This window comes from Perna viridis, chromosome 3 (genome assembly GCF_037379345.1).
Source record: "Perna viridis isolate PV_CMFRI_1.1 ecotype Kerala chromosome 3, ASM3737934v1, whole genome shotgun sequence".
NCBI lineage: Eukaryota > Metazoa > Mollusca > Bivalvia > Mytilida > Mytilidae > Perna > Perna viridis.
The window spans coordinates 22,558,306-22,571,695 of NC_142447.1; the positions used below are offsets into that span (position 1 = coordinate 22,558,306).

General features: G+C 30.7%; 1 protein-coding gene across 12 annotated transcripts in view; it reads right to left on the reverse strand.

The window, feature by feature from the left end:
* The window catches only part of LOC148621464 (complexin-like), an 87,813-nt gene that overhangs the window by 47,697 nt on the left and 26,726 nt on the right, over positions 1 to 13,390 (reverse strand). For 2 of the 12 annotated variants that reach the window (XM_088575905.1, XM_088575895.1), the window contains exon 1: positions 4,843 to 4,994. The exons of 8 other annotated variants lie outside the window; for them this stretch is intronic. The gene's annotated coding sequence lies outside the window, so the exon portion shown is untranslated. 2 more of the 12 variants (XM_088575908.1, XM_088575899.1) reach the window with 2 other exon arrangements.

Consider the following 13,390-nt stretch of genomic DNA (forward strand, 5'->3'; position numbering starts at 1 on the left):
TTATACATGGGATTTTTTACTGTAAATTATCGATGCAAGACACCTTTTCAAAACTGCCATATAAACTAGAATAATTACCAATTGGAGCAATAAAAAGTTCATCAGAATCCAATAATTAGTGTAACATTACATTTGAATAGATCCTAATCTAATCTAATGAATATTTAAAGAAACATAGAAACCTTTTTTTAAGGATGACTTAGCAAATATAGCAGAGATTTTAAATGCACTGTACTAGATACCTGTTTTACCTAATTATTTCTATGGTGACAGACCTGTTTATGCTACTTAATGACAATGCCTTATTTTTTCATCTTTTGTAAAAATGATCCAAAAATTTTTAAATTTGAGTTTTTTAACATAGGTACTCTGTAGAGCATAATTTGAAATCAAAAACTGTAAAAAAAAATATAGAAAATCAGTAAAGGTAAACAACTCTGCTGTAAATTATCAATGTACAACATCTTTTCAAAACTGCCATATAAACTAGAAGAATTAGAAATGGGAGCAATAAAAAGTTTGTCAAATTCCAATAATTAGTGCAAATTACATTTGGCTAGATCCTACTCTAATGAATACCTAACCAAACATAGAAACCAAAAACACCAATAACCTTTAAGTATCAATCAGTTTCCATTTCAAATAGACATAAAAAATTACCATTGATGTGAAATCCATACCTTTCTTTGATCCACAGACTGGTGAATTAGTTGACAATGTCAACCTCTCAATCTATGTTGTAATGAATCCATGATGTTACTATCAGTAAAAGGTTTCTCAGAACTATTAAGCTAAGTGCTTAAATTTTTGTTGGATTTACATTGGTTTAAGTCTGAGGTCTCTTTGATGAACATCATGCTTAAGAATATAATGTCATACTTAAAGAGTATCACGACAATTTTGAAAAACCATCATGTCAAGATATTTAATACAGATGTTTTTTTTTCAGTTTTTGGTGATATCATTGCCGATATGATGTAATTAAATCGTCATGAACAACTGAGAAAATCTTTTCATTATTAAAGCAGTAACTGAATACAGAAAATACCAGGCAGTATCATAAGATTGCTAAAATAAAGTCATAATGTCCCTGTGAATGGATCAAATAATTTTAGTGGTAAATTTCATCATTCCAAATAAATTTGTTAAGTAAAAAGAGCAATGTGACATGATCAAGTACATATAATATTGAACCACCTTACTAAACACATGTGAACAAAAAACAACAAAACCAATGAAACACTATCAGTTTAAAATAAGATTTTCAGTTGAATGTTGACGGTATACAAGTTATTCCTTTTCATAAAATAATTAAATTTTCATTTGAATGTTGTCGGTATTCCTTTTCATAAAATTACTAAATCTTCTAAAGCTTCCACAAGCATGCTGCCAGAAAAACATGCAAATAATTTTATCATTTAATAGAATACCCAATATATCTCTCTCACAGGACCTACTCTTCAAAGAGTTCATTAAAGATTCAGCTGATATGGGAGAAACTATTCAATATGTCTTTTACCCAATCAGACTACATCAGAACTGTCAGATCAGGATAAAAAGCCTTGTATCCAGTGGGACAGTTGGGTATGATGGGTCAACTCCATATAAAAAAATCGATACATTGACTTTAAAATGATGCATTGTACAACAAAAAATGTGATGGAATATTGTTCCACTAAATTAACTAAATAGCACTAAATAGCAAAAATCTATCTAACCAGACACTCTTTTAATCCATTAAAATGACAGTTTAAGGAGGTAGACCTAGGGTAAGGGACATAACTCTTAAAATCAGTGTTATGTTTGTATCATATTCAATTCACCAAAGCCTATCAAGCTTTTATTTGAAACAGAATGAAATCAGTCCAAATTACTTTGATGCTTACATCAGATTGATGTAAATTGCTGAATATATTGCTGCTCAGGTCTTAAACCCCAACAAACAATCAATCTGAATACAAATGTTCCAGTGATTTGCAAGAGTTGCATCCCTTACCCTAGGTCTATTTCCTTAAAAGTATTTTGAACCCGAGTAAACCAAAGATCTGCCTTAACTGATCAAACTCTACAGTCCAAAAGGGTTTAGACAGGTTTAGACAGGTTTAGAGGGGGAGGATGGCACCTTGGCCTCTTTAAATTGAAGAAGTGTATATCTTTTCATGAAATCTTAATTTTTACCTCAATTAATAAAAAATAGTTTCATTTTATTGTTTGTTTTTAAGTTTAAGATTATAACCTAGTATGTGTTCTATCGTGCTTACCATAATGCAGATACTATACATGGTTCAAGGTAGCAAAGTATTGGACATTTTGGGCAAGATTTTTACAGCTTAAAATCTGAACCTGTATTGTGACTACTAGTAAGTACCATTTTTGACACAGCAGGTTTCAGACACAGGATAAATATGGTTGAACAACTCATGAAAATCAGAAATTTTACTGTAACTGCCATCCAAACCACTTGATTATTGGTATTACATTTTCTCATTTTTACAATAAGTAGAAAGAATACATTTCAACCTATGCCAAACCCATCTTAAGTCAATTTTCAAAGGAAAACAAAATAATGGTGGCATAAGACAGATGGTTGGCCAGACAGCTGAATACAGGTGGTCACTGAGACAACTATATTATCCTCAAGGCTTTCTGTAACCCCTGGTGAGTGAAGTTAATCATCATGCAAATTTTAACCAGAGAAGGCAGACAGGTTTCTACAGTTCATGAGTACTCATCCTATATTAACCATCTGATTCAATTCAAATCACTTTAGTCACACTTCAAAATCATATAGATTATCAACTTTGTTGTAAAAGATGAACACAACATTCATAGAACATGAGGAGTTTTCAAGGGAACCAACATTCTAGCAGAAATCAAAAGAATGTAATCCAAGGACAAAGACCAGACATAGAAAACAGACGCACACAACAAAGAACATAAAATAACCAAAATAATACATACAATATTAAAAAAAGTAAATAAGCAACTCAGACTCAACTAAAAACTGGGAGCATTGATAAGAAAAATACTAATCGTCACATTACGTGACAATACTGCAGTTATGCAGTTACAGAAACTAAATTCTGAACAAAAATGTCATAATTATTGATGTATAGAAATATTGGATTTTGTTGGAGTTGAACATACATGACATTCCTAAACAGGAAATTTCCCTTTGATTTCATTATTGTCAAAAATGGATTCGTCATTTCACAATAATTGGGAATAAAGTCAAATCAATATTTCTCTGTTGATAGAATATTATGTTACATTTGGAGTTATTCACTGGAATAATTACTGATATGACAAATGAAAAGATGAAACTAAAAAAATTGACAAAATTTACCACAAATAACGGATAAATACAGACACATTTCTGTCAATTATCTAAATATTCTGTTTATAAACCAATTATACCAACTTCATATCACAGAAAATAATGTCAGTAAAAAAATATTTGCACAAAAACTAATGTAATATATATATATTAATTATTCAATTATGACATTTCAAATTTACATGATACTTTTGTTTCTTTTTAAATGCAATTGGATAATCTGATCACATGATCTCCCATAAAATATACAGAAAAACCTGTCTAAACTAAACCCTGTCCAAATCAGACAACTTTTAAAGTTCTTATGCATTCTGAACCTGTATTATCCAAAAATTCTAAATAGTAAAACATAAAAAATTTATGGATCTATTTTTTTTTTTTAACAAAAACACAAAACATGTCTGTAATTTGTAAGAATCCCTTTTGAAATTATTGTTAAAAAGTGAGTATGATTTTACACACTCAAAAAATGGTAAAATGTCCAATATCATAATATCTGTCTATAAAAACCATCCAAGGGAGGGCACAGTTATATTTGTCTAAGAAACTGAATTATACAAATGAACAAGTACTATCTTTGAAAAAAGATAGCCGATGCTGTAAAATTTTACTTCTAAGTTTCTACATTTCTTTCAAGAAAATAACAAATGGCACGCAATTCAAATTTTCGATACAGTTTTTGAACACTATTTCACGTTATTCGATACCGTTTTTTTTTAACGCCACTTAGTTATCAGTATTTGGCCAATCAGTAACAGAATTGCGATCAGGCGACTTGTGTTTCCATGGGAGAGCGTCTTTAAGGTCAAAGGGTAAAAAGTGAAACTATACCGACTGCATCAGAAAAAGACAGACATGTTTTAATTATAGCATCTACAATAAAAAGACCATTTTCTGTGCCAAGAGGCCCAAGGCAGACCTTTCTAAAACAAGATTCTGAATAATCATTTAATTTCAGTTAGAAGTAACCTTGTTAAATAGTAAAACAGAAGAAGTGGGAATTCATCATGCCATATTTTATAATGATGAGTAAAAAACATCCCTTTAAGCAGAAACTTCCGTGAACATCATAGACATATACACCTAAAATAGCTTATGTACTTCACAATGCAGTAAGTAAGTGACGCCATTATAGACATTAAAAACACTCATTCAGAAGGAAATCAAGCAAAAAAAAATGAAACAGTCCCAATTGAATGGAGAAAAAATTGACAAAAACAAAATGATCACTTATGATCATTGAAAATGAGCCCTGTTAGTATAAAGACAACATAAAAGACTGACATAACAACGCAACAGAATCTTGTTACAGCAATCCCTACGAAACATGATAAGCTATGTACAGTACTGTCTAACATACGCTTTTGGATTCATGAAGTTATCAGACAGTGAACTTTATTCACTTCTTCACAATTATATATATAATCATCACAAAATGGTTTTTCCACAAAAAAATATTTAAAGAAGTCTAAAATGCAATAATTCTGAAAAAAAAACATAATTACCTCCAAATAAGTAGAAAATCCTTTGATAACAACTAATGCTTTAAATTGAAAACCTCAAATAAGTCCTCAGAATGGCAAACTAATCCTGTCACTTTTCAAATTAGTCCTACTCAGAAACTAAGCAGAATCCGATAAGTGGAAAAACTTAACTAACATTACCATCAAACTAGATGAAATATCCAATACACTGGGAGTAAATGTTTTATTAATTACAATCAATTTCAGCTTGTTTTATTGTATCAATAATTATAAGAGTTTGAAGTTGAATCAATATGCAGCCTACATTGTACATTGTGGGTCAATACGGCCTTTTATTAAAAATTGTTTCTGATGCTAGAATACCCAAATGGAGAATTGATTTTCTGAATTAAATACAATTAATACACAATCAACCAGACCTATTTGTTCAATAAGTGTTTACAAGGGGAGCATTTTTCTGACAGACAGAATTTATCAGTAACATTTAAAACTCAGGGGTGCATGTTAGGAACCATCTTAAGGCCAACATTGAAAAAAGTTTGTATACCTTACAGGACCATTACTTCTTGGTAATTATTAAAAGTTTTACAAAGAATTCATTGTGCTTTAAATTCTAATACTCAATTTGAGAAAAATATTTGCAAAACAGAAAATTCAATAAAACATTTGGGTAGGTTAAATTTTCAGGGTAGGCAGCAGGGGGGGGGGGTGTCAAAGAAAAAAAATATGGTAATCTGCAAAATATTGTATTGAATATGACAATTTATCATATTCATTCATTACTCTGATTTCCTTTTATACTGATTCATTCTCATAATTATGCCTCCCCTTCATAAAATCCTGCATCAACCCCTGGGTAGATGCAGGGAGAAAACAGTATCTAAATTTTGCTCTAGACAAGAGTTTGCATCCAATGTTTTAAGTACTTCTACTACTTCTACTATTGCATCATGAAAACTGATTTGTTCAACATGTCATAGTTTTCCTTTCCTTTTTCGTCTACCCCTTGACTTTTTATGAGCAACTCGGTGGGTGTTTTAGAAAAGCAGAGGATGCTTACCCTACCGGTGCACCTGGTCCATGCTCCCAGTTTTTAGTGGAGTCCAAGTTGCTCATTTACTTTTGTTACTTTGTATGTATGACTTTAGTTACTTTATGTTCTTTGTTGTGTATGTCTGTTTTCCATGTCTGGTCTTTGTCCCTGCATTACATTCTTTTGATTACTGCTATAACCTTGGTTCCTTTGATTACTCTTTGATTACTGCTATAACATTGGTTCCCTTGGTTACATAAAAGCATATATGACTTATAAACCCTGAAAAAAAGTAACAAGATTTTTTTTTACATCCACATTGTATGGTTCCAACAACAAAAAGTTATTAGGAAAAACTTAATAATCATTATAATACATGTATCACTATATCAAAGCTATGTGTTAAGTAGCACTCCAGCTAAGGATCATGCAAAATGTGATTCATGGGTAAAAAGCCTACATATTTTTATTTTTGATATTTTGTTTGAAATGTCATAGTTAACAGAAATAAACATGTGGTTTTTCATATAACCAGTGCTCTTAGGAGATAAAAATTATATAGAATGCACTGTAGATTTCAAAATTAAGGGAGATAACTCTGTAAAAGGTGCTCAAATACAATAGAATCTACTGTATTTTCAATGTTGATTATCTCCTAATAGCAGGCAGATTTGAATGAATAATTACACATTTCATAGTATAGACCCATAAAACAACTTAATTACAAAAATAAAAATATGTAGCCTTTTTTGGGGTGTATCACATTTTTCAGATTTTGCATGATTCTTACAAAGACGGCTACTTAAATATGACATTGTCCATGTAGAAGCTACGGAAAGTGAAATGTAATAACAATAGTTTTTAGAAGAAATGGAAACAAATATAAATGGTCAAGCTAGATGGAATATAATCCAAACTTGTAATAAAGTCTGAAAATATGTTACTTCAATAAGACTAACTAAAAGTCTGAAATATGTTGCTTCAATTAAATTGATTAAATCCAAAGCCTGTTACTTTGTCAAAAATCAATGAGCTGGAACATATGTTTCAACTTACAAGCATGTAACAAAAATTAGCTTAAATCCTCCAAGGGTAAAAAAAAACATGAAGTTACACAATGCGTGCTAGGCATACCCCCATTCTTACAGGAAGTTGATATATGACGGCAACTAACATCACTAACAACATATGCCCCATTTATATATATCCACATACCAAATTTGAAACCAATCCACTTATTAGGAGTCAAGATTTTTGTGACAAAAATGTTCTCTATCATTCCATAAAGTGAACAGTGGCGAAGTCAGGTAGTTGATATTGAACAGCATCCTTAATTGCTTACAACATATGCCCCATTTATATATATCCACATACCAAATTTGAAACCAATCCACTTATTAGGAGTCAAGATTTTTGTGACAAAAATGTTCTCTATCATTCCATAAAGTGAACAGTGGCGAAGTCAGGTAGTTGATATTGAACAGCATCCTTAATTGCTTACAACGTATGCCCCATCAATATAAAGCCACACAGACCAAATTTAAAATCAATCCAGCCAAGATAATTCCCACCAAATTTTGTTGGAGGTTCAGTGAGCTGAATGGGGGTATAAAAAGTCTTGTGGGACATAAAATCCCTTTTACAAAACCATACCAGGAGTCTAAAAGTTTCATATATCAATACATGTAATACTACAGTTTCACAAAAGAAATCACAATTGAAAAAAAGTCATAAGTAATGATGTCACATTGCTGTTATGATGTCATTTTTTGATACTAAAATTAACCATTGGAAATTATATTAGTGGCACTAAATACTTGTATTTCAAGGTCATAAACAAATGAACCTAAACTAACCATTATTGTATGATAACCTATGTCCATGTATTGAGAGGGTTTGAAATATGAACGGCTCAAAATCATTCTGTTTGAAATGATTTGTATGATTAGGAAGTGATATTTGAATTCTCAGTTTCTAAGCAGGTATTCTAGAAAGTCTGACATTTCATGTTGGTCTAGATGCATTACCAATAACTATATGGCAGTGAATCATCAGTAAAGTGTTTTTTCTGAAGTAAATATAGCTCAATTTGCCTTCATCTGTTACACAAAATAAAGCCACAGACGGCAAGATGAAAAACAGTCATATACTTAAAGAAGTTATTTCTAATCAAAACTGTTGTCTCCTTGACACCATCAAACCAGAAAGGTACAAAAGCATATCTTGAAAAATTAAACTGAAATCAAGTTGTAAACTACAACTGACACTGAAATAAACTCGGACTAAAAATTTATATTTAAACTTTCTTGATTAAAGAAACTACATGACAGCATTCTACTGTACCAGTCAATATGCATTATACCATAGTTACTGCAGGCATTAAACAACTTCTCTGACAAAGTAATTATAATAATACATTGTGATCTGTGACTACCATTAGAGCTGACCATAATTATGGAGATTTTATTTTCTTAGAGAAAGCTATAATTAGATGGAAAAATATGAGCTTACTTCAACAATTATGGCAAATTACTAAAATTACAAAGGTGAAAAATCAATAAGGCTTTGACTTATTTTACCTGTCAGGCAATGAATTATGTATACTTTAGCTTAATTCTAAGTAAACACGTCTCATGTTTCCAATTAATAAATCTAGCTAATTTCTGTTTTATATGTGCATGACCTGTAGCTAAAAATATAACATGCATATCAGTATTCATACTAAGGATGATAAAAGATATGAAATTTAGTATTCAGTACTTGGTCATGATATTCACGAGTACTCAAGCACTGGGATAAAACTTAATGATTTGGTGAATATATCAATTTTTTTTTGGCATGCAGTATTTTTCTTATTACCTTGCATTTAATATGAGGACATAGCTTATCATAATTGAAGATCCACAATTACGCTAGAACTATCACTCTACACATACTGACCATTTTTTCTACAAATAATCTTTCAAAATTATAACTAATAATATTTTTCTGTTTATGTACCAAATGAGAGACCTGCAAAAAAAATCATTAAAAAAGTTAATGAAGTTCGACTTGATAGGCATGATCTGTATCATATGTTCATGTGGAGTTAGGAAATCTTGATATGGATTTTTCCTGTACGTCAACAAAATATCGTCAACAAAATATCCAACTTAAAACTTTATATATGGATGTTTTAAACACAACAGAGTATCAGTATATTTGAATTAGTGACTGCTAGCACAATGTTTATGAAAGCATGATCATGTTATATACTGTGAAAGTACTTATATTTGTGGGCATCAATTTTTGTGGTTCAGGGGAATAGCACAAGCTCTTGGATTCTTGAATTTGTGGTTTTGATGATCCTGCCATACAATTTAAAGTAAATAATCTGTTTTGTTAGGAATCAAATTTCGCGGTTTACCTTATCCACAAGATCCACGAAAATTGGAACCCATGAACATCCATACTTTACAGTACATTTATGTACATGCAAAAAAATATCAATCATCAGCATCTCTGCTAGAAAAAACTTTCTATATCATATGCAAAAATTGTTTTTGCTTAGGACTGCAAAATATTGGACTCAAATAAATAACATGCACAGTCATCAAGCAAAGAAAACTGTAAACTTTTATATTATACAATTCTCAAATCCTGCAAATGCTGATTTACAGCTATGAAAAATCACCAATATATATTCAGCTTACAGTGAGATATTGTAATCATATAACCTCTGAAGCCTTATTTCCATAATTCTAATGATAACTGCAAAAAAAAAAACTTCCATCTGACAACTTTCCTATAGAACTGAAGTCTGTAGCGAGACAAAAATTGTATCGATATGGCGTAAATTACTGATAACGATTCTGCATCAATCCTATTATAAAGATTAGAGTAAAACGGTCTGTAGAAGCTGTCGTTTTCCTAATGCCATTGTGGTTGCAGTTATATCTCTTTTTGACAGATTGGTTTAATGTTCTTATCTAAAGACTAACTTCTGTCAGGACTCAAAGAGGTCCATACAGGAAACAGGTCAGATGACAAAAAAGGGAGATAATAACAATAATCACCAATCACAGAATAAAATATCATGCAAAAGCAAAAAAAAAATCCTTCTGCTGTATCAGAAATCAAAACATTCTGAGCAAGATTTGTTTAAATCAAACAAAAGTGCCTTTGTCTATTGATTTTAACTTATCCAGAAACTAGTAGAAAAGATGCATGTTATTTTTATTTCAAGAATCTGCAAGTCCCAATGGATGTCTCCACTGATTACTATTAGAATGATTTATTGTTTAGGCGTCTTGCAAAATAAATCCAGGTTTTTTTTTACAAATAATTACTTATCTGGACATGCAGACATGTCTAGACAGTGACTCACTAACTCTAAAAGATTCAAATTCTTCTTTCATCAACCAACTTCATTTTGAACTATACCAAAACTTATTGAAATAACCGATAAAATACTACAAATATGATAATTAATTGGAAAGAGTAATTAGCCAAAATACAATCAGGAGGGCTGAAAAACATCACAATTTAATGTGTACCCAGGACTTGTTCAGAGTAATTATATTTTGATAATCATGGATAACTTATTGATTATCCTTTTTATTGTTAAGATTTTCACATTAATTTATTGCTATTTCCAACATAAAAATCAAAATTTTGTGATCATTAAGAGAGTGAAATTACAGAATTATCCAAATTTATTATACAGTAAAGAAAGAACATAACAAATGCACCAGCATATAATCTAAATACAAAATAGTAAATATTTTCAGAGATCACCAAAAGGCCTTCTACAAGTGTAAACACACAGGGATCATTTCATAATGCATTGCTATCTTTGTAATAAATTAAGGAGGTATACCTAGGGAATGGGACACAACTCTTACAAATTAGTGGAACGCTTGTATTCACCATTTGACATATCAATCTCATGTAAGCATCAAAGTAACTTGGATTGATTCCATTCTATTTCAAATGAAAGCTTGACAGGCTTCGGTAAAATTGAATATAATACAAACATATCACTGATTTCAAAAGGTATGTCCCTTACCTTAGGTCTACCTCCTTAAGATATTTTTTTTTATTTGGCAGCTAAATAAGAAACTTTTGTAAACTAGACCAAGAACTAAAAGAACACTAGTAAATATTGGAGTCTGTTTCAAAACTTATTCCAAGAACATCAGAGTTCAAAAATTATTAGTAAAAAAGACAACAATTTAAGCCTATCAAATAAAATGAGCCTTCAAGTCTTTGTAGGTAAAACTGTAAAAAAAAAAAACAACATGAAAATCACAGTTCCCTATGACACAACAGTATATATGAGTTTTAGGACAAGAGAATTTCAAGCTGAAAAAGAAATTCAGTTCATTTTGCCTTCAAAACATATGTCTCCACCCAATCTAAAGCTAAAAGGGGTTAAACTTCCACAAACTTCAGTGGATCATAAATTCCTGGTATATGCACACTACCTACAAAGTTTTATGAAATTTGATGAAATAATTTCCTAGGACTTGTGCTTACTAAAGTGAAACGGACAGACCTATAGGGCAAAAACAATATGTCTCCTCACCAAGATGGGGAGAGACATAATTGTATAACTTAAAAATCAGTCAAATGATGAAATAAGGCTGTTGATTCACCAAAAAACAGAAGCAAAAGCACAACCAAATTAAATCCTTGATATCAGCCCAAGTGAGATATTATATCAGCCCAAATGTGTTATTTTATCAGCCCAAGTGTGTTATTATATCATCCCAAGCGTGTTATTATATCAGCCCAAGTGTGTTATTATATCAGCCCAAAAGTGTTGTTATATGTACTTCCAAAATAGCATAAATGAAATAATATCAGTGCAAACAATAGGACTTTGTTTTTTTTCACACACTATCACTTAAGAAATTACTGCCTGCATTTAGTATCAGAATTTTATCTTTTTAATTTGATCTGCATATTAAGATTTAAAATACTAAGAAGTATAAGTTAGAAAATGAGTTTTCAAAACACTCATATTTTTGCAATAAAGAACCATTGCAATGTCTCAATTTACATAACCAAACTTGCAACTAATTCCCTTTACATAAACTTGTCATAAAATGCCACTCCAAACTGTAGGTCATTCTCGTATTATATAAACCAATCACCATAACAATAGACTAATTAATAACAAAATCGATGTCCACCATAACAAATAAATCAGCTTTCAGCTTATTTGCCAATAAGCCTAATGAAAACGTATCATAATATGGTAAACAGATAATATCTAGTCATTACATGTACAAACATGTAAGAGTATAGGCAAGTTATGGTGAGTTTAAAATTCTAATATAATGTGCTACAAAGCTTTTTAGACCACAGCTGTGGTAAAAAAGTGATAAACATATGATCAATGTCATAGATTGTGTCTATTCAACAATATGAAAATACTTGTCACATTAGAATTGAAATAAATCAGAGAAACTCCATTTTATCGTTGTTTTACCATGGGCTGGCCATTTATGTCGCATTAATTTTCAAATGATGTTGTATTTCTGAAATATTGTGTCTAAGTCCTATGAGTTTACCTTGTGAAGTAGAATAGGATAATTAATTGAAAAGAGTGAATGACCAAAATATTATCACGAGTGCAAAAGAATGCCTAGATTTAATGTGTGTTTCGTGCACAAGTTAAATCCTAAAGTGTTCTTGACACGATTTATCATATTTTGATTATTCATGATAACCAACTGATTATCCTATTTATTATATAAATTTTCTTCATAATTTATCAATATTTTCAACATGAATTTTAAATTCTGTGATTGGCAGCTTGATATGAAAGTTCTGATGTTTTGGCGGGAGAAAGTCTAGAGTGAAATTATCGAACTAATTTCACAGTGTGAATTAATGAAATTTATTACACTGGGAACATTTAAAAACCACTGTTATCTACATAACAAATATATCTGAACACATACACAAAATGATGTATACAGCAAACATGGGCTGAGTACATCAAAAAGATCTTGATTTCAGAGTATTCAATCAAAGTGCTGATGGCACTGAACCTAGGAAGTCATGAGATATTCATTAGTATCTTAAAGACTTTAAAAGACCCTAATCATAATCTGCTGATGGTAATTTATTCTTTCTTTTTTTCCAATAAGATGAATTATTTACAATGGGATCAGCAGCTTAACCAGAACTAAAACCAAACACAATACTGATTATTCAAAATTTCATATCAATTTCATTTCCAATTTTTGTTTGGTGTCATTTTGTTTCCCAATGTGTTATCTTGACAACCTATTTTTAGCTTTGAACGTAGCCATGTAGAATCCATATATGGATATCAAAGGTATTGATAAAATATAGTTCAAACTTATACATATGCATTCAAATTTTTCTTTGACAATCAATTATGAAAAATATCATTTTAATCGTATGGTGTAAAAACGGGCAGTGTATTCATACCAAACAATCAATCTGATACATTTCAATATTCATCCATCAGATCTCTTTTGAGGTGGAAGTATTTTTAAGGTGGTTATCGAACAGATGTCC